The 23,800-nt window shown below is 43.3% G+C and overlaps 1 long non-coding RNA gene across 1 annotated transcript in view; it reads right to left on the reverse strand.

The window, feature by feature from the left end:
- Window positions 1–732: 732 nt before the first annotated feature.
- The window catches only part of LOC122792469, a 40,751-nt gene continuing 17,683 nt past the window's right edge, over window positions 733–23,800 (reverse strand). Inside the window, exon 3 of the long non-coding RNA XR_006363314.1 lies at window positions 733–856. This is a non-coding gene — a long non-coding RNA (uncharacterized LOC122792469). The remainder of the gene's footprint in view (window positions 857–23,800) is intronic.

Below are 23,800 nucleotides of genomic sequence, written 5' to 3' on the forward strand. Positions count from 1 at the left end.
AGTTTCAGCTTACATAATGAAAAGTTTGCTGCTATAGATTTTGCCTGATCATGTTCTTCTTTGAAAAATAAATACTATTTGAAGGTTTATTTCAGAAGATAGTGTTTCTATATGATTGCATTATACAAGTTGCACAACCACTGGTAATACATGATTTTTCTCTGTGGGGTAGAAAATATATCAGTGCCTGGACCTCTGCATTTACGCAGACCTTTTAACATCTGAAGACAGGCCTTGTATATCTGTTTTTACTTTTGGTCAATTACTTAGGCAGACTTGTATCTTGACTGATGCCATTTGATAGTACTGCATCTTATTTTAATATATGTAGTCAGGGCACTGGCAAGTACTTTGTTTCAGAGAAGTATAAGAAATCTGAATATGAGAGTAAAGGAAGACAAAACATCTTCCAACAAATCATAGCTTTTTTGATCAGAGTCTTGAATTAGATTAGAAGAATACACATTTTTTTCCAGTAAACCATAACTATAAAATCACAGCCTAATAGGATATATATTATAAGTCATTAAGATTCTGGAAGGATTCATTTCAACATTCTATTATGCATGGGGTACTGATTGCTAGTATATATTATCAGTTATACACAGCTTTGTACTGCAGCTTAGCAAGATGTGAGTAATTGCAAAGTGTGTGGTGAGTTTACCCTTATCATGTTGGCAGAGGGCATGCTTAAGGTTGTCTACTGTAATTTAAAAAGTCACTTACTCTGGATGATTTTCTGTCAAGGTTCATGCTTGTATGATTTTCTGTCGAGGTTCATGCTTGTATGTACTTGCTTGTTGATGACCATGGGGCAGCATCGAAATGAACAAATGATGTGCTCAGAACTGGAAGCCTGAAATCAAATTCATGTTTACTGTATTACCAAAGTTGTCTCATAATAGGTGTCTTCATCATCAAACAATGTATGCCCATTTTCAAGGTATTAGTTACATGAGTGTCAAACTCTGAACTCCTACCTACTCTGTATCTTAGTGCATATGCCGATTGTCTTAAGAAATACTCCTTGGGGACAAGTTGTAAATGCCAACTCATTTACAGATAAGGACTCTACTGTCTGAGGCAAGGTTGGAATTGCCCATATCCTTAATGATACATACATGCATTTCTGATGACAATTCTCCAAAATACTGTGCAGAAATAACATAGAGGATTATGAGAGGGTTGGTGATCATAACCACTTTATTATGTGTTTGAGACATGGCTACCAAGAAATTCACAAGCAAAGCCTCAGAGGTGAATCTTGGCATCCATTTTGGGAACATATAATACAGGGCCATGATCATGTGACCAGCAAAAGTGATGTGCTACTATGGCTTTGAAAGCTGGTAAAACACTAAGAATGGTTGATATCTTATGTATTCCCTGTGTAAGGGAAGCAATATAATTCAAAATACTTTGTGTACTTCAGCAGAGATAGGCAGAAACGGGACTTGAAACAAAAACATTTCATGCCCTACTGCTGGTGTTTAAAAGTCAGTGATGTCTGTTTTTTGCATAGATGCAATGTTAATAGCACATAGAGGGTGTTTGACAATTGTTAAGCATGCCTCTAAGTGTTGTGAAGATTGGGTCTCATTCTATAGCAGTGCAAAACCGAGCTATTATGTAGCCGTTTTAAGCATAATCAGGGTGCTCCATGCACTATAATAAAATAATAGTCAGTTAAAAAGTAAAGGAAATACTGTCTTTGGTTTGCTTACATAATAAAAGCACCCACAGCTCAAATGTTTTATTGAGATGAACTTATTTTGTTGCAAAAACACAATTCAAGGTAGATCTTTTTTTTTTTTTTTTTTTTAGAAATTATGACTTTAGGTCATATGAAATATGTATAATTTGGAGATTTTATAATATCTTCTGCATCCTTTTCATGGTATAAGGAGACTTGGGTAATATCCTAACAATTAATGGGCACACATCATAAAACAAAATAAAATACTACTTAAATAAAATAAATATAACAACGACAAGCAGGAACCAAAAACAGACTTTAATCACTCTCCAACACTTCAGCGAAGCCTTCTAGGTGTACAAACTAACAAAAATGCACCATCAGTTAAATACACTTCACAATTAAACAATCATCCAATTATATATTAAACTAACAACCTCCAATTACATTCCAGATTAAGGCCCAGAGGGGACAAGATATTAAATTTCAAAATAAAAATACTTTATATAATATTTTCTTTTTATACAAATATTCTGAATAAAAACCTGCTGAAACTTTCTCTAAAATAGACCCCTGGATTCAGAATTAGCCGGTTTCTATGCAGGAACAGTATAGGAGCTCCTGCATGCAAAATGGCCGCTGAGCGATCCAGGAAATTGCTGTTTTCACGAGCATGAGCTGCCCTACACTGTTCCAGCACAGAAAGCTGTCAGGATGCAAATCACCTCATTTGCTGGTAAAAAAACATGCAAATGAGGTGTTTTTGCAATCTATGAAGCTGGCTGGACTCCGTGGAGGAACAGTGTCAGAGCAGAAATGTATTCAGTTAATAACTGAATACATTTCTGCATGTGAGTAAACGGAGACAGGACAGCTCATGGAAAGCATGTATTACAGTCAAACACACATGCTGATGGCCAAATATAAAGCCATTGGCATTAATAATAGTTTATTTTTTTATAGAATTAAACTTTTTTTTTTTTTGCCGATCACAGCCTTTTAAGCTTAGGTCAGCGGTGCACAAACAGGATCGTGCCAAAATTAAAAAAGAAATGAGAAAAGTCAATTTTAAGATAATTCTGCATTTTGCCATTATAGTCAATGGCATGCAGAATGTAAACAATACCAGGGAGCACTGGTTGTCAAGGGGAAAGGGTCCGTCTAAGTGCAGTAACTAAGGACTTACACACTGGGGTATGCAAATGAGGGGAGTTCTACTGAATCACACATTTCCTCAAAGTGTCAGCTTGTACGTAACTGTGTAGGGGCAGCAATACAATAGTGCAACTACAAGAGCTGAATGACTTCATAAGGGTGTGTGTCATGCTTGCTTTAAGCTCATTGGAGCTCTGTGGCCTTTGTTTGCCCTTAGCTAAGCACAGCTAAGGAAGGGGGTGTGCCTGAGGCTGTATTGTCTTATTCCCTGAAATGTAGAGCATGTTCACATCCAGGGAGGGCTATTTCTGCTTAAAAGTGCTTACATTAGCTAAACGGGTGTGTGCGGCATGCAGCGGGCCTAAAAAAACAAAAAAGCAAAAAAAAAAAACAGGAAATAGCACAACTGTTTACATTTGAGCACTGGGTATGCACGCCGTGCCTTGGGGCTTAAATAGGGAGGAAGTGGGAAGGGGAAACAGCAGTAGGAAGGCAATCAAGGAGAACTAGCATAGCTGGCAGGTGGAATGTATTAGAATCAGCCAATTACACATGAAGCAGCCCAGCACACTAATATAAACTATGCAAACACCCTACAGACTGTTTTTTTCCCACAAACTCTACACCACCGGTGTACATAGATGGGTGATTTTTAACTGCCAAAAATAACTAAATATGTTCTAGGCTGCTGCTGCTTTATTCCATCAATATGTGCTAGAGACTGAGGGGGGTGAGGAGGAAAATGCTGACAACCGACTCACAGTCGGGAGGAGGAGAAGTGTGTACAGGCCCAGGGTAACCTACCAGGGCCTACATGAGCTGGAGATAGTAGAGCACTATAGGGTGGACAGGGACATTCTACAGCAAATCGTTGAGCTGTGCTGGTCATGCCTTACACACAGAACTAATAGAGGGGAACCCATCCCAGTGGATACCAAGGTATGTCTAGGGTTAAGAATACTAGCCAGAGGTAACTTCCAAAGTCCAACTGGGGATATCATGGGGGTCTCACAGGCATCAGCATCCAGGATACTCTACCAGTTCCTGTATGCCATGACACAACATGCCAATGAGCACATATATTTCCCCACTGCCTGTGAGGTGCTGACCACATGTATGCATCTCTTCTACCATATAGCAGAATACCCTGAGGTAGTTGGTGCTATAGACTGCACGCACATCCACATCAAACCACCACCCGGTGAGTGGGGCAGGGTCTACATAAACCGCAAAGGCTTCCCCTCCAACAACTGCCAGGTCATGTGCAATGTCCAGGGCATTATTATGAATGTGTGTGCTGGCAGCCCTGGAAAGTATCACGACTCCCTCATCAGGCATTGCTCACAGCTGTATCAGGCGTTTGCCAGGCGGGACATCCCATATGGCCATCTAGTGGGGGATGCTGGCTATGCACTGTTGCTATGGCTGACACCCATCAGAAATGCACACACACCCAAACAAGAACACCATAATGAGGCACACGCACAAACCAGGGTCATTGTAGAGCATTTGTTTGGGATACTCAAGTCACAGTTCCGCTGCCTTGACATATCTGGTGGAGCCTTGCAGTACTCTCCACCTACATGTACACAGGTGTTCATAGCATCTTCCATACTACACAATATGATCCTGCAGAAACAGCTGCAACTGGAAGAGCACAGGGCAGGGCCACACAGCCCCCCACCATTGCCATGGCCAGCACAGGCACAAAGGGACTCAGAGGAGTAACATCCTGAGCCTGCCCCTGTAGGCAGCAGGAGGCATGCACAGTATGCCCAGGCCTTGGCAAAGAGGCAACGCATAGCACACACATTGACACTGTAGGGAGCAGAGACTGATACCTCTCTCCGACTTGCACATACAGTAAAAGGGATGCAAATTTGACACTACCTGAGCTTTACAATGTACAGAGAGTGTACTATGTGCATCCAACATAATCTGCCCTCCAGCACTGTCTTCAATACTGGCCCAGCAACAAGGTGAGCTTTGATGAGGCTTGGGATCCATTATCAGCTGTGACTTTTGCTCTACTCTTCTTCTTTAAGTAAGTCATTCTTCATATCAATTACTGAATGGGGTAGTATGTTCTCATACTTGTATGTATGATATGGATGTGCAAGGGAATTGGGTGGCTGAATGGGATAGCAGCAGACAGCTATATGGGACATCAGGAAATGCATAACAAATGCTGGTGTCAACATACTAGGCAGCACTACACAAGGTTGCAACCCCCACTGCAGTACATGTGATGGCCCAAGGAACTGTGGATGTCAGTAAGTCACATACATTGATGTCACTGAGGGTCACATATCCACCACCAGCCTCACCCAGCAGGACAGGTGTAGATGACCATGAAGAAAGGCTGGGCTAAGGCTCCCTAATGATGGCAATGGTGAACATCCCCCCCACCAGACCTACACAGACATACTACAACAGGTCTGGCAGTTGCATTTTAGTTCTCAAGACTAAGAAGTCTGAAACTGAAATTTATGCCATTAAGGTCTAACATGTGTACTCTACTGATATGCCTCCTGTCAGCATGATAGGTCACAATACAATATGAAATGGAAGCCAACAGAGTAACCAAAATACCAGTACAGTCATTGCAAATGTTTAAAGTCCTTAGGTGTGCACCACCCCACACAATCCCATGTAAAAATGCAGTAACAGATGGCCTGTGGCGCTCTCATATGGCCTACGCAAACCGTCTCAAAAGATGCCCTATGCAGACCGTCTCAAAAAACTCCAGCTTTACTCCATCGCATATCGCCTACTCAAAGGCGATCTCTACCTAACATACAAAGCTATGTCAAACCCAGATCTGCTGGACATGCTCCACTTAAAAAAATCCCTCCGAGCTACACGTTCTAGGGACCTAAACCTTATCACCACAATAAACAGGACATGCTGGAGGGATAGATTCCTGTCCGAGAGACTTCCCATACTCTGAAACAGACTACCTATCTATGTTAAACAAAGCTCCTGATTAGCACTCTTCAAGAAAAATCTTGGTGATTGGATGGGGGATCACTTCTGTGGCTCTGCTCGACAGGGGCACAGAAAAATAATTTCCTTGGGTGGCAAAAGCCAGGGTACATTTTTGGCTAGGCTTATATAAGCCCCAGGGCCAATAGCCTAGTACCCTCCTATGAACCTATGAACCTACAGTCCTCTGGCAAAGGCACATGCCTGACCCATAGTAACAACGTATGGAATGTCATGGGGTCCCAACTAACAACCTAACAGTAGACAGAAAACAAATGCAAGGCCATGTTGACAAATGCCAGTACCATTCCTCTTCATATCCTACTGCAAGGACTGTGGATCAGGCCATAAATACTACTGGGATAAAGGCAAAGCTATAGGGATACCTCTGCGATATTGCTTACATAATGTTAGGTAGAGGACAGAATAACAAAGGGGGGTGTAAAAGCATGGATGTCATGGAGTGTGTGAAGTCTGAAACTCTAATGTCCACCCATACTACTGCCAACTGTAAAGCCATGAATGAATAGCCACAAAACTGCTTGTAAACCACAATGTGAAGGTAAACTGACCAGATATATGAGTTCTGCCTCTGGATAACCTGGGTGTATCTGTAGAGCTGAGAGGGATGGCCCCAGCAGGATATGGCCATTCTGTGAAGTTGAGAAAAGCAGAAGGAGGGGATCCCCAGTCAGCATACTAACAAGGTGCTGCACCATTTACACAGAACCAGCAGTCTATTGTCTGTAGCTACCCCTCCACAATGGCAGGTGTGTGCCAGAATGTGTAGTTTGTATGCCTCAGAATATTGGTCTCAGCTTCATTCATCTTGTATTTCCAGGTAAATAAATGTGAGCAAAGAATGATAAGTGTCAGTAGTTGATGACATGACACATCAGAGTATAAAACAGTATATATGCCAGAATAGCTATGCTACAAACAAACATGTCACACAAGCAGCACAAACAGCAATAGCTACAGTATCCCCTGTATGTTAAGCCCATTGTGTCTCCATATTGCCAACCTGTCAACAGATATCCTGCAGAAACAGTTTGCCAGGTGTAGCTGTAGCACAGAAAACCTTGAATTGGAGTCCAACCTCCCTGGAATGGACGTGCACACTCAGTATAGAAGGTCATACTGGGCATGCTCCTACACTTACAGAAATGAAGCCATTGTCTCACAACACAGTGGACTACAGATAGTGGTTATTCACAGCTGTCTAGTGCACACACACACACCAAATTGCACACCATTGATACTTCACACACACACACACACACATTGGATAGGAATACACACACACATATCTAAGGCCAACATAATATAATATGTCAAACATACACACACAGAGACATGGGGAAGAGAAAGACAGACAGCGACAGAGAGAATCCCATTATGAGGCCTGTCCAACTCACTACACATCCCAGTGGCCTATATCATATGATGTGCTGATGTCATTCACTGCAAAAATAGCTTTGTTTAGCCCTCAGCCGTATAGTGTCAGTGGTGCTTGTGATAACTGTGTAACACTACAGTACAAATAAGTATCCATGTAGCAGTTGTAATCTCAGTCCTGTCAAATGTAAAGTTGTGTGTATGTGTGTGTGTGTTTCTAGATGAATGTGGTTGAGGCCATTCACACTCATTAAATCTCCCATACCTCTCCTTCAGCACTGCTGCTGATGTCACTCACCTTTACAGATACCTTTGGACAGCTCCCCAGCATGTAATCTCCGTGGCACTTGCGATAACTGCATACTACTATAGTGTAACAAACTAGTTAGGTAGGAGTGCCAATCCTGATCCTGGCAACTATGTAAATATGAGTGTATAGATCCTCCATGATGCTTGTGATAACTGCGTAATACTATAGTGTAAAAAACTAGTTATATAGGAGTTCCAATCCTGATCCTGTCACCTTGTAAATTTGAGTGTTTGTATGAGAGAGTGTATGCATACTTGTAGAGACCTGATTTTGTGGTCATTCAAACTTACAACACCTCCCTTATCCCTCCTTTAGCACTGCTGCTGATGTGACTCACCTTCAAAGATACCTTTGGACAGCTCTCCACCATATAAACTCCATGGCTCTTGCAATAACTGTATAATACTGTAGTATAGTAAATTAGTCAGGTAGGAGTTCCAATCTTGATTCTGGCAACTGTGTAAATGTGAGTGTTTGTGTGAGAGAGAGAGTGTGTGTATCCTTGTGTAGAGACCTGATTTTGTGGTCATTCACACTTACAACACTTCCCTTACCCCTCCTTTAGCACTGGTGCTGTCACTCATCTTCAAAGATACCTTTGGACATTCTCCAACATATTAGCTTCATGGCGCTTGCGATAAATTCGGAACAATGTAGTAGAAATAAGTACATAGGTATGGGTTGAATCTCATCCTTGGCAAGTATTTGTGTGTGTATCTATGTATGTCCTTACCCCAAATATTTTGGCCCCATTTACACCCAGTACACATCTCAGTGCCTGACTTTAGCAGTCCTGCAGATAACATCCACCTTAGAAGTACCTGCTGGCAGCCTTAAACCATGTACGGTCAGTGGTCCATGTGGTAAATGGGTAACCATAATGGTCCAAAAACATAGTTTGATATAGGTTTGAACCTCACCCCTGGCAAATGTAAATGTGTGCATAGAGTAAACGTTTTTTTTGGAATTTCTCCCCCACTACATCACCCAATGTCAGTATTTAGAAGGGCTGGTGATGTTCCTCACCTTAGAAGTACCTTGGGACAACATCCATCCTATAAGGTCTGTGGTGCATGTAATAAATGGGGTACACTGTAGTAGTAATAACTACAGATGTATGGGTTTGAATCTCATTCCTGGTAAATGTTTGTGTGTACATATGTATGTCCATACCTCAAAGATTTTGGCCCCAGTACACATCTCAGTGCCTGACTTTAGCAGTCCTGCAGATATCCACCTTAGACATACCTGTTGGCATCCCTAAACCATGTAAGGTCAGTGGTGCACATGGTAAGCATGTAACATAATGGTCTGAAAAAATAGTTAAAGGTCTGAAGCTCACCCCTTGCAAATGTAAATGTATGTATAGAGTTAAGTAATTTTTTGGAATCTCTCACCTTCTACATCACCCAATGCCAGTATTTACAAGGGCTGGTGATGTACCACACCTTAGAAGTATCTTGTGACAGCTTCCATCCTATAAGCTCTGTGGCACATGCGATAAATGCAGTACATTGTAGTAGCAATACATAGCTAGCTAGGGGTCTGAAACTCAGTACTGGCAAGTGTTTGTGTGCGTATGTCATCAGCATCCTGTGTAGGGGTCAGTGTGATTGTGTAATAACAGGCTCCATTGGGGGTGGGTTTTGCTAAATTATTATGTTGGGGCCCTAGTATATGTCACAATGTCCACATTACAAGGCCAAAAGTTGTCAAACACCATAGAGGTTGGTGTTGACAATCCACAGCCCTAAATGCTAGTGCCATGTGCAATGACTACATGACAGTATGGATTAGTGAACACTATAGGAAACCCTTCGACTACTCAGAGACTAATCTCCACCCATGTATCATGCACAAACACACTTGGCTAGGCAACAACCACTATACTGGTATTTCCCCCTGCATATTACCTCACAGATAGTACCTATGGTGTGACTGCAGTGGACTACATGCCTGTTGACCACAACAGTGCCACTGACATCAGAAAGTACTTTGATGTGTTACATCTCCTGACTGTGTGTTATCCAGCAAGTAAAAGGACATGGCACCCTGTTCCATCCCCTCAGTAGCCCAATTAATGTGTACATTGGCCCTTTTGCCATGTAAGGTCAGTGGTTGAATACATGCAACAACTGTAGTGTCTGCAAATGTACCCCACAAAGGGAATACCATGTCTTATACACATGCCCAGTATGGACAGACCCACCTAACTCCACTGAATATCCATATCATACTGTTAATGAAGGTGCAATCACTATCTCAGTTACATAGCCAGGTCTCACCAAATGAAGTCAGGAATGCTACATCAGACAATACCAGTCTGTCCACACAACATGCCCCAGAGACCTCACGCACACTTCCACATGTCAAAGAACATGCATGTGGGACATGTGCACAACCCAGACACTGTCCATGTTATGGAATATAGATCACACACATGGGGAACAGTACACATCACTGGGCACCCACAATAGAAACCTGGATGGCTAGATGGGGAATACAATACCCATCCCTGGGGACCACTCCAGTGACTATCACACTGGGGACTATTGTCATGTGGCCTCATGCCAAGGTATTCCCTTGGGTTATCCTTGTAGAGCCTTCAGGCTGATGCACATACTACACACCTATGAAGCAATGAGCCTATGGATCTCAATACTGGCAAGTGTGTGTGTGTGTGTGTGTGTGTGTGTGTGTGTGTGTGTGTGTGTGTGTGTGTATGTGTGTGTGTGTGTGTGTGTATGTGTGTGTGTGTATGTATGAATAGTAATCCCAGTGTGTTTGGTTGATGAATATCCCCTGTGGCTGTGGGTATTAGCAATCAGAGGTGTGTCCAAACCAGAACATGTACCATTCTACATTCTACAACAGATGTTGTACATCAACATATACCTATGTACAACCCTCAGCCCTATAATCTGTGAGGCATATGCATTCACTGTGTTACAGACCGGAAATTACTGTGCATATACTGTACCCTGCTTATGACATGGTGGATGTGTCAACAAACTGCCATACCCTGTGGCCTTGCAGCAGAGATACATCATGGTGATACACAGATGCCTAGAACAGAAATAGGATTCAGCATGTGAGAAAACATACACTCAGCACTTCACTTGTGAGGGGACAGAGGGGTAAAGCTGGCAATGAATGTTTTGCCAAGACTGTGGCCAATATCTGTTGTCTCGGGATAGGTATCAGCTTTGTGCAGTAACAGCACTCATCTTTAATGCTGTGGAGGTTGTTGATGTAACTATCAAGGCTTTTGTGACTGTCATCAGTGTCTGCTGCATCTCTGCTGCCATAGATGCCTGTCAGGGATTCCATGAGGGATCCAAAGTTGTGTTTGAGGCTAATAAGGGAGTTCAACCATCATGGGATACCACCTTTCCCTGCAACAATGTCCTCCTTCTGATGTACACTTTAATAATGGCAGGGGACCATCACATTGTCTCCCAGTGTTTGGAAGACAGTGTCTGGGATCTCTTGGCTCTGGCTAATACCATGCATTCATGTACCTGTTTGTACAGTGCCTATGTGTATGATTCCACAGTCATGCAGCTACATCCCATTGATTGCCATGGGTGCATTGAAGACATCCACCCCTATTTTCATGGCTGCAAAGTCAGCTTTGGAGAGTTTTTCCCAGGTGGATATATTTGTGTGTTGGGGGGGGGGTGGCTAACATGCTGAGTTTCATGTTGATTACAGCCTGTGTAAATCTCATGATGCAGGGATTGACATCTGGGGAGGAGCAATGGTCCCATATTTAAGTGGTCAACCTCTACCAGGGCTTAGTATGAGCTGGACTAGGGCAATGGAAATGATAAATCCCAGAAGTGTTGGGCCACTGTACTGCCAATTGGCTACATTCCTTAGGTGATGTAGGGGTAATTGAAGACTCGTACTATGTCAGTATTGCATTGGATCATTAAAGATGGCAGGGTGTTGAGGAATGTGCATTGACAGTCTAGGGACATAAATGTGCACCCATAGCAGGCTATAGTCTGGATTGCACTATAACCTCAAGGCAGTTGTACCGGAAGTATCTCCAATGCATTATGATGGGACACTAGTCTGGAGGGGTTCCTATCCATAATGAATATGGAGACAACTTCACCTGTGGAGGTGTGGTATGGTCCATGTTTGGGGGCTAACAGCTATGGAATGAATCATAGCCTGATAATGCAGGTCTGCTGTCTGTTGCTGTGAACCACCTTTTCATTATAGCAGACATGTGTCCTCCACTCCAACTGCTATGAGTGACTGTATCCTGACAGTTAAATGTCTATTGTTGAGCAGCATGATCCTCAGATTGCTTACATGTGTAGCTGTTATGGTGGTAATAACATCAGGAATACTGCCTAATAAGGCACCATAGGGGTGGTAAGACATGTAGCCAGAACATGGCAACCTAGTGGTGACAGATGTAAGACATCTGTGGCAAGTCATTGGGTTTTTTCAATCATGCCATCCTAAGCAGAGAGGTCCTGGATCTCCTGATAATGACACATGACACGTAAGTCAATGTTGCAGTCAATCATCTGTTGATAGTACCGCAGCATCATTCTGGGTGACAATGGTACACTGCCCAGAGCAACTGTCACACCTGCCTGGACCACATAATCAAAGAGTTCAACCATGTCGCCTGTCATGTAGTCCAGGGAGGTGTGTCCCAAGTCATTCACACCCACATGGATATGGAGTGATACTCGTAGTTGTTGTGGAGTGACATGACTGGCTGTGTCATGTGTTAGCTGCTGGCATGTGATTGATATTTAGTTGTTACCTGCTCCATATTCAACCTAGTGAGTGGGATGTGTGTGCCTCAGTATTGAGTTAGTCATGATCACTGTATTGTGCAAGGTGGTTAGCCTTAGGGGCTTATTTTGGGGGCACACTGTGTAGGTTAAATATGTGTCCCTTGGTAAGTGCCATGTCATGGTGTCTGAGTGGGTTTCTGCCTTGCTGGTCTGTGCTGTTTGGGTAGATGTCCATTTAGTGCCTCTGGGAAGGTGGGTGTGTCATGGCTGTCAAAGTGGATGTCATTATGAGCTACGTGTTCCACATGGTGTGGTGCAGGTGTTGATCTTATCCTCTTGACCTGTTAGTCCAGTCTTTGCTGGAGAGTGCCTATGTCCACATTGGGTGATATATGGGTAACCCTCACAGGTCTGAGTGTTTGGAGTTTAGAGGGGAGAGTTGTCTGTGTACATGCAACAGTTGCAACAGTGCCCCAGAATGGACAAGTACACCAGATTAATGGGTGGAAGCACAGATAACCACCCTTCAAACATGCCAGGAGGGGTGGACATAACTAGTAAGTAGTGGGGCGACATCTGTGATGAACGAGTACTGCTGACGGCTCACAGGTGTGGCACACTTCTTGATACAATAACCTGGTGAAGTGATAAGCCATAATACTAGTTGAAGTACAAGACTGAAAGAACTTGCATGATGTGCGGTTAGAACAGAAGGCAGACTGTCTGCCACCTGTAATACTTTACCACAGCTGTGCAGTTATCAGCAGCTTTGGCCATGTGAAAATTCAGCAAGCTCTGTAGCACATGTGGTAACTGCGTGGCACTATAGTAGACATACCTAGATAGCCAGGAGTTCTAATCCTAATACAGGCATGTATGTATTGTACTATCTGGCTCATACCATTTTTGACCTTCACTCTTCCCTAGCTCCAGTTTCATAGACCTGTTGATATCATCCACATTCGAAGTACCTTTGGTTGAGTTGGAAATGTATAAGCTCTGTGGCACATCTCATAACTGTGTAGCACTATAGTAGGAATACCGACACAGATAGGAGTTCTAATACCAATACTGGGAAGTATGGGTGTGTGAGTCATACACTGTTGAGCTCATTCCATTTTTGACGTGTGTACTACCGTTTACACTTCCCTTCTCTCCAGTTTAGTAGGCCTGTTGATGTCATCCAGCTTAGAAGTACTTTTGGAAGAGGTGGACTGTATAAGCTCTGTGGCACATCTGACAACTGAGTAACACTATAGGAGGACTACCTAGCTAGGCAGGAGATCTAATCCTAGTACTGGCAAGTGTGTATATATGTGTGTGTGAATCATATACTATCTGGCTCATATCATTTTTGACCTGTGTACTACCTTTTACACTTTCCTTCACTCCAATTTAGTAGACCTGTTGATGTCATCCACCTTAGAAGTACCTTTGGAAGAGGTGGAAATGTATAAGCTCTGTGGTGTGTCTCATACCTGTGTAGCACTATAGTAGGAATAACTAGATAGGCAAGAGTTCTAATCCTAATGCTGACAACTGTTTGTGTGTGTGTGAGGATCACATCATGTGTAGCTTATACCATTTTGATGTGTATACAATACACGTCTGGTGACCACCTCCTGCTGCCATTACTTTATATAGAGTGGTGACAGCATCTGCATCACATGCAGCAGGTTAAACCATTGTACAGTCCTCTGTACAGATATGTCTGGAATATCCATATGTCTGAAACCTATAAGTGGTCAGAAGTGGTCTGTGTGCCTTAACAATGCCAATGTATGTGATATTATAGCCACATAGACCACAGTGAGTGTACTGACACAAATGGCAACATAAGGTATCATACCTGACTGAAACATCGTGCTGACAGGACGTCTGCCACCCTCACAGGTGGCCTGCCTTGTAGGTGCAATACATGAGTACAGATGCTTGGTTTTACAAGTGAACTGTACCCGTTATGAGTCACATTAAAGATTGGAAGAGGTCATATTGTGGTCCTAATTAGTATGTAACAGGAACACCTTGCATCTTAAGAGGGATGTGTACACAATTTGTATCCACTCTATAACAGTAATGGGTCATGCATGACCTTATCTTAGGCCGTTTGCCCAGCACAATTTGCTAGCCTCTGTCCAGATGTCTTGGCACTGACAAGTTGTGAGGTATGCTACAATAATGTTGAATATATGTCGTATAGACCCCAGGTATGACCACTGTGATGCAATACAGTTAACCCCAGCACAAGTGAACATGCACAGCAAGCAATATAGCTATTACATGAAGCAATATAGCTATTATTGATGGTTGTGTGCATGGTAAATTGCATGTGCTTCACATGCCTAGGGTATTGCCAGGCAACAACAGAACAATGTAATACTCACCAACTTCAGGCTGCTGTCCCATTGCAGTCCAGAAGGTTCTAGGTAGTTGTGAGAGGGAGTTATTGTCAGCAGATGCACATAAGGCCTTGGTATAGGATGGATGCAGCATGTCTGCACATCTTCAGTACTAACTGCAATAATACACAATGCCCTGTCCTCACCATAGATATGCAACTCTGTGCATTAGAAAACCCTAGCCACAACTGCAGTTGGACCTGATGCATGCATGTAGATACAATACAGATACATGTATGTCTGATACATTAGTGTACTAATCCCCACTGGGCCCTTACCTGCATGCTCCTCATCCAGTGTGTGTTTGTGCAACCCATCTCCACAATGCTTCTCTCAGCATCATGGTTTGTGCATTCAGTGTGTGGCCCAAGTGGGTGCGGAGCTTCTCAGTGGGTGTCAGTGGGGGCTGGATGGCTGGGCCCCCCACCTGTGGCTAGCTGGTCTTTCGATACAGCAGCAGCCCATTAATGGGCATGGCATTTGAGTTTGGTTGCCCAATGCTGCACATGCTCATAAGTTCTGCTGTGCAGGCCAGCATCATTTACCCTGTGGACCACACTGTTCCACAGGACAGTCCTCTCTTGCACATCTTCTGCTCTCCATCCACATGACAGGGCATAATGTCCAATCACATATTGGGTGATGATGTCTGTTTCCCCAACAGAGAAAACTGGTAGGTGAGCACTCTGTATGTTACCTGGAAGACATAAACAGGAAACGGTCACATGACCTCATACGGTTGTCAAAATGCATAACAGTGGATATTACTTGCAAATAATCCAGACTACACCGAAACTCTCCAAGCTATCTTGGCTATAGCAGCTTGCATTACATGCCTGTCTCTGAGCTATCTTATTCCCCCCAATGTTGGACACTTGGTTGCATAATCCTCTATCCTCCATTCATTTCTGTGTAGAGGGTTGACAGTGGTCATCTTTCATGTGGATCGTGTGTGTATGGTGGCAGGTCTGTGTTTGACTGTGGTGTGTGATGGAGCTCTGAGCACATGCCTGAGTTCATGTAGGAGGCAGACACTGATTTTATTATGGTCCATGGGGATATGCTGTTGTTGCCATCTGTAGGTAAAATGTACATAATCACCATTGCTGAGGGGTGGAGTGTGGTTAATGTGTATATCTCCATATATGACTGGGAGTGGAAAGGGTGGCAATGTTCACACCTAACCCGTGTGATGCAGGTTGCCTATATCCATGGCATGTGTGTTCCATACTTTCCTAACTAGTGTTCCAGAGACCAGATTTTGCTGATCCCTGGGCTTTGTCTTGGTTCCTGTGTTTCTCCATTTTCCTTGTTTGGTCAGAGGGAAGTTTCTTTACTCACCAGTGAGAGTGGGGAGTACTGAGCTGCCTGTTTGTCCTTAGAGGAGTGGTTTAAGGCAGTAATTTGTAGTTTATTGGCCATTTTGGGTCATTTCCTGTCTTTTCCAGCCCCCTGCTATAAAGCGCGCTTTAGCGCGCATTAGCGCGATTTAACGTGGAGCTGCCACCGTTGCACACTAGGGCAGCGCCGGTTAAGCAGGTTTAAACTATTCGGGCTACCTAAAGTTTACTCTTCAAATTTTCCCTTAAAACTACCTTCCTCAAACTATACTACTGTTCTAATTAGTGTATCCTATAACTAAAAATTATCTCTACTTGACTCCAAAGTAGACTATTCTCTATCTGTATAGCCCAGCACTTGCTCCTACAGTACTTATCACCTTGATACAGCACTCTTGTTGTAGATAGTACCCCAAAAAGGTAAACCCCATTTCTCGGTCACCCACATCCCCCAAAACCTTTTTTAAGTTTTTTTGTCTATTCCTTCTAGCATGTCGAGGGATCAGTTGCTAATGTCCTCTCCTGCTCAGCTGGTGAACCTGGGAATATTGAGGCAATGTTACAATTGCCTCATGTACACAGACAACCCTCTCCTCCTCCCACAAAACACAAATACATGTGAGAGATGCAACTACACGGCCAAACTGGAGGCTGAGCTCTCTCAACATAGGACTGGCAAGACCAGACAGGAGGAGAAGGTAACCACACACACTATAGACCCAGTCTCACATAATACCATCACAACCTCAAATCATACACATAAACACACAAAGACATACTGAGGCTCTGATCAAAATCTACCAAAACAGCAGAGGCCACCAAAGCAGACACCCAAACAACTACCACCTCAGAACACAACACCTGCAACACATAGACCACACAGTCAGAGTGTCAAGCAGTCACAGCCCTTAAGGCCAAACACAATGCCAGACACACTAGTCATTGGTGACTCCATAGTCAGACACACTGACGTCCCGCTCACCAGATTGAGTAAGGAGAAGGTCACAGTAAGCTGCCTGTCGGGTGCTAGAATCCGCCACATAACGCAAGCACTCAGGTCTCTCAACAGCAGGTACAATGACTCAATCATTGTCCACGCTGGTGTAAACGACCTGAGACGCATTCTTGGACTACATGAAAAGAGACATTGAGGAGCTCTCTGATTATGTAGCCCAAGCAGGTATGACCCTGACCTTGAGCAGTATCCTACCTTCACCAAGAATGATGCCACAATACAGAGATAAGAGGATCAGTTTTAACAATTGGCTTAAACTCTGGTGTCATTCAAAGGGGATCAATGTCTGTCTGCCTGGGATGACATGCTGGACAAGCCACGCTGCTTCAAGGGATGGCTTGCACCTGTCACCCTGGGATTCGGATTTTGGCAAAGGCTCTTGTCACCCCCATAGTGCCTTTTTTAGGCAAGGCTCAAATTCTAAACCTACCACCCTAGAACACAACAAAGAAAAAAAACTAAGGGTAATGCTGCTCAGTGCCAGAAGTCTCAACCTCAAGATGCGCACTCGAGGCCCTTCTCAGTATGGAGAACATCGATGTCTGTGCTGTGACAGAAACCTGGTTCAAGGCTCCAGAGAGCACCCCAGCACTATCAGGTTTTACCTGATATCATGCGTTCCGCCCCAAAATCCGGACAATACCAAGAAAGGAGGGTATCCATATTCATCAAGGACACCCACACCTCAAGATTGGTGGCAGCACGATGCATCGGAAACCATCCAGGTGCAATTAACCATAGGCAAGACTGCTCTGCAATTTGTAGCATGTTACAGGCCACCCTAAACTCAGGAACCTCACATGGCTTTCCTGAAAACACTGGAGGGGATAAATGTATCTCCAAACACCATCATACTAGGTGACTTCAACTACCCTAATATAGACAGGGAACACTACTCAAGCCCAAACACTCTAGCCCAAAAGTTCCTGGAATTCATAAACTCAAATGCCATGGAACAACTAGTCACCATCCGCACAAGAGTAGAAAACATACTTGATCTCATCATCACGAACATGGGAGCACAATGTTCAACACCGGAAGTATACCCCTCACTGGTGAGATCAGATCACAAACTAATCTCGCTGGAGGTCCTCATCCCGCCCCCACCCGAAATAAAAAAGACCACAGTAAAGAACTTCTCAAAAGCCGACTTCACACTTCTAAAGACTAGTGTGGTCTCCTTTAAGGCCCCCGAGCCGGCGGTAAACATTACTCAAACCGCTGAATCACTTACAAATGCCTTCTACCAGCACCTGCAGGGCTGCATGGATCAGGCAATCCCAAGCAAAACAAAGACTCTTTGTACCAAAGGCAAGGGTCCAGTCTGGTGGATCCCAGCCATAAAAAAACTCTACAACAAAAGAAGAAAGCTACTACAAGATAGAGCAAAATCCTTAAAAGGTAAGACACCGCTGATCACTATAAGTAAAAAGCTAAGAGCTCTCATAAAATCATCCAAAGCTAATTTTGAGAGAAAAATAGCTAAGGACTCAAAAGACAACCATAAGGCATTCTTTAGCTATGTCAGAAACCTGGGAGGAAACTCCCAGATATGCTCAGAATTAGTTCAAAATGATGTGAAGATTACTGATCCTACAGACATTGCCAACATACTGGCTGACAGGTTCAGTGCAAACTCCCACCCCCCCCCCAAAGGAGAGATATCTATACCAAATGATTGTAGCCCCCCAAACATCTCTAATGCCCAGGTGAGAACTGCTCTCTCCAAGGCAAAGAACACAGCATCCATGGGACCTGATGGTGTCCCCGGCTGTGTGCTCCACAAACTCAACAAGGAATTAAACCCGCAGTTAGAACAGCTGTTTAATCTTAGTCTCACCTCCGGATACGTACCCAGGGAGTGGCGCACAGCGATTGTGTTCCCACTAAACAAAGGCGGTGCCTCCACCGACCCTGGAAATTACCGCTCCATTAGTTTGACAAGCCTTATCTGCAAAGCCATGGAGAGGATCATAATGGATCTCATAAATAAAGACATAGGGAATTTGCAGACTTTGGATCCAACCCAGTTTGGCTTTGTCAAAGGCAGATCATGCCTTTTAAACTTGGTTGACTTTTTCAAAACAGTCACCAAGGCCATTGACGAGGGGAAGGCAGTCCATACAGCCTACCTCGACCTGGTGAAGGCTTTCGATACAATACCCCACTCGGGTATCATTGAAAAACTCATCGACTTAAATGTAAACCCATACATCACAAGATGGTTTGCAAACTGGCTGAGTGACAGAACCCACAGGGTCAGAGTTGCTGGCGCCATATCAGACTCAAAGCCTGTCACAAGTGGTGTCCCACAGGGCTCAGTCCTGGGCCCACTCTTGTTTGGCATCTACTTTTCTGAAGTACAAGCAAACACAGGAGGGTTATGGCTGACAAAGTTTGCAGATGACTGCAAACTGGGCGCCGTAGTCGAAAACACATCTGACACAGATATCCTTCAGAAGGGTCTCACAGAAACGGGTAACTGGTGCCAGAGCCATGGCCTAAAGTTAAATACCAAGAAATGCATAGTCATACCCTTCGGGAAAAACAAGGTTACCCCTAGCTACCATATAGGTGGCAATCCACTGATCACAGAAGAAGTTATCAGGGACCTGGGGACCCAGGTTGACAGTAGCCTTTCATTCGACACTCATATTGCTAAAGTAATTAGGAAGACCTTCTACATTGCCCACCTTATCATGAAGGGATTCACATCTAGATCAAGGGAGGTCATAGTCTCCCTATACTCATCACTCATCAGACCAATGATTGAGTACAATGCCCCATTTGGAATGTATCTAACCCGACACTTGCAGCAGATGGAGAGGCCACAAAAGTTCCTCACCAAAAGGATAAAGGGTCTCAAAAATCTGTCTTATGCTGCCCGACTGAAAGAACTCCAGCTCTATTCAGTTGCTTACCGCTTGCTCAGAGGTGACCTGTGCCTGACATACAAGGCCATGTCAAACCCAGATTTGATGAACATGCTTCACCTCAAAAAATCTAGATCCCTCAGAGCCACAAGGGCGGGTGACTTAAACCTCGACATGGTTATTAATAGGACGTGCTGGAGGGATAGATTCATCACCCAAAGACTCCCTATGCTGTGGAACAAAATCCCGGTATATGTGAGGCAGAGCACCTTGCTGGCCTTGTTCAAGAGGAATCTTGACCAATGCATGGGAGATCGCAGATATACCCCAGGGGTTACCTCAGTGTCACTGCTCGACAGAGGCACAGCAAAATAATGGGCATAGTTTCTCCAAACTAAAGGGGTGGCGTAAGCCACAAAACTATGGGCTAGGCTTGTAAATGCCCTCGGGCAGATAGCCTAGTATGAACCTATGAGCATATGAGGTGTTCTTTACCCCCAGTACTGGGTGAACTGTGTTGTTCCATCTGAGACTTACAACATATGTGGAGACACAGTTGCAATTGTCCTTGGTGGTGTGGATATGTCCGATTCATAGTCATAGTCAGCCTTACAGGATATCACCTGTGAACTTACCTGCTTGCTCAGATATAGGTGAACTTGCTTCAAAGTCATTGCCTGCACCTATGTACCCTGTACAGCCAATGTGGTTTGTCTATTGCTGCTGCCCACCAAAGGGCATTACTCTACTTTGGTGGAGGCTGGATATACAGGTCAGGTACTGCTGTGTCCATATAGCTACCATGGATCTAAAGGGTACACACCCCTGATACACTGTGTGGTATTTGTGCAACTGGAACATGACACCACAATAACTCATTTCATAACAATTCCCACCTGTAGTGTGACCTATATCCTGTAAAATTCAATTAAAAACATAACAATCTGATCTGTGAAAACATATGGAAATAATACTCAGTATAATAAGTCAATTGAATGAGTGTGTACACCCTTAAATGTGTGTATGCACCTCTTCAGATGGTTACAGCATTCATGCATCTTGGTCTGTACTCTAACATTATGGCACATCTTCACTTGGCAATGGTTGTTCACCTTCCTAGAAACACCTTTTATTGTATTTCAATGGAATTGGACAGGTTAGGGGTCACATTCAAGATGCGAAACATTATGAAATGATCTTCTGTGGTCTGATTGTCATACAGCACATAAACCTGGTGTTCCAACTGAGGTGTGTTCACTTGTGATATCTACTGTATATAGATGTAGATATAGCTGGGTAATGATAGGCATGCACAGAGGGTAACACAGATGAACACTTCTCTGATTAATACCTGATAATTATATCTACCCTAATACCATTATCAGTATCAGGACAATGCAACCACCAGTAGCTGTACACATATATGTCTGTTGTATGCACTGACACTGATATTACACACATGTGCAACATGCACAACCTATTTACATGACTGGTTGAAAACCATCTGATTAGTTTTGTGCCTTCCAGCTGAACATATGCATGCATACATGTGCTCAGGGGATACCTGGTATACATTTCTGTTGAATATTAGTATGGCACACTATATTTACTGTCTTGCTGCTCAATTATACTTCTCAACCTGTCACAGCAGTATGGCTAGACAATGGCACATATAAATGGGTGTCAAAAGAGACATCATTACTGAGACTGTATTAATATAGCTGCACCATACATTAGTACGTTGATTGCACAGTAGGGTTTCACATCACTGTAATAACCTGGAAGATGTCCAACAGTCATAAGTAGGCTATTATGTTATGATGCCATTGCTCACAGACCACAGGTATATGTGTATGTGACTACAGATATTAGTCACAAATGTGTTTATTGTTCAGTTGAATGTTATTAATTCAATATATCACATGCAGTTCAACATACATGTCTGCAACCATACTCTACTATGCACACACCCTCAATAGGTGTCTTAGTTTTACAAGCAAACATGTGTCATACCCATAATCACCAGTAACATGGATATGGAAAGCATTCCATTAACTGGCCTAGCAGTGGCAAGTCCTAACTGTTTGACAGACACCCCTGTGGTTGTCATATATGAGCTGCCCTTTCGAAGGTGAGTCAGGCTCCTGAGGTGTGATCTCAACTCACAACCTCTCAGAGCATCACATCTGGACAATGCCTAAAATGATATGGGGGTAAATAGGGACAGACTTTAAACATAATTGTTACAAACATAGAATGACACATTTAGCATTACAGTGAATATTCTTAAGGTTGTGGAGTCTTAAACTCAAGTGTTTGTCATTACCTGATGGCTGCAATCCTCAGCTATTTGCCAGAAAAGTACAGACCTCAGGAGGAACAGACAAAATACATAATGGTAAAATGTAGACATTCTTTGAAGATCTGTACAGTTGAGAGGTATGTCTGTGATATCTCCCACTGCAGAGAGGGCCAGATGCTATGGCCATAGCAGCTGTTTAGCAGCACATTAGTACAGCATGTCTTGTTGGGAGATATATTCCTCCAAATCATATTTCCCATTATTACAGACCAAGTATTATGTTCAATTAATTGATTACATGTTCCACTCACCTTTATTTCTTCTCTTTTCCACTTTATGTTTCATTTGTTATTTCTCTCTCTATTTCTGTGCACTACAGGGATAGAGCTGGTCTGAATAGGTGACAGCATGGCTTTTGTAGGTGATGCTCATGACCAGGTGATGGCCTGTGCACCTAATCGGGTTCTTACTTGTTAAATGCATGCAGAGCAGCTGTGTAGTTCTTCCAATAGCCAACGTCATGGCAACACACTCCTAGAAATGAGTACTCCATGTGGGCATTGGCCTTTTCCCCTTACTTGTGAGGAAGATATCCTGGAGTTGTGTGGGCTACTACCTCTTACAATAAGAAGTGTGGAAATAAGCCAACTAAATGGTGTGGAAGGCTCAAGACCTAGGAGCAGAATGTGAGTATTGCTGTTATATGTTTGGAATACTGCTAGTTTAACAGGGTTTGTCTGCACATGCTACTTCTGCATGGGGTTCAGTCTGACAACGTTTTGTCTCTGCATAGCTCTCAACTGTAGGACCATCCACATAATGGCCACAGGTTAGCCTGTTATGTATGGGCTGTTCCCCAGACAGGTGTTGTTCTTGGCAAATCAGTAGCATACTCTGGTGATTGCATTATGTAGATGGTAACATCCATTTGTTTTTCTGACTTTATATCCCTCAGAAAAGATATGTTACAACAAACCCTGTAACACCAGCAACTTTCTCAAAGTATAACAGCAATATTTCATGTATGGTTGTGTATTTGGGCTTCTGCCAACCAATTATGTCAGGCTTTGTCCAGATTTGTCCAGCAGGTGGATAGGTATACTGGTCTATCATTATTTAGTGCTGTAATTCCTGCTGAGGGGAATGGCTGGGAAACATGTTGAAGTCTGTACATTCAAGAGGTAGGTATATAGAGAATGCTCTTAGATGGCCTTGTAACATATTTTATTTGGGGGACAGTAACACGTTTTAAAACTAGGCTGTTAGAACATGTCAGATGTATTACTGATAAGAAATATGTCAGCTCTATAGCTGTAAATTTGAATAAATCACACCAAGGGGACACCAGAGGGTTTCAATGTACAGTTTCTGAAAATGTTTGTTCCTCAGTGTGATGAAACATTCATAAACAAACAATTGTTATGTACTCACTCAATGTATTAATATTAACTCTGTTACTTTATCCTATAGGGGGTTAAATGGCGAGTGTAATTGGAGGCTGTGTATTCAATTATGTAATTAGGTGTTAATTGCTTCTTGAGATTAAGGCATGTATTTCTGG

This window comes from Protopterus annectens, chromosome 1.part2 (assembly GCF_019279795.1).
Source record: "Protopterus annectens isolate FY-2018-M chromosome 1.part2, PAN1.0, whole genome shotgun sequence".
Classification (NCBI taxonomy): Eukaryota; Metazoa; Chordata; order Ceratodontiformes; family Protopteridae; genus Protopterus; species Protopterus annectens.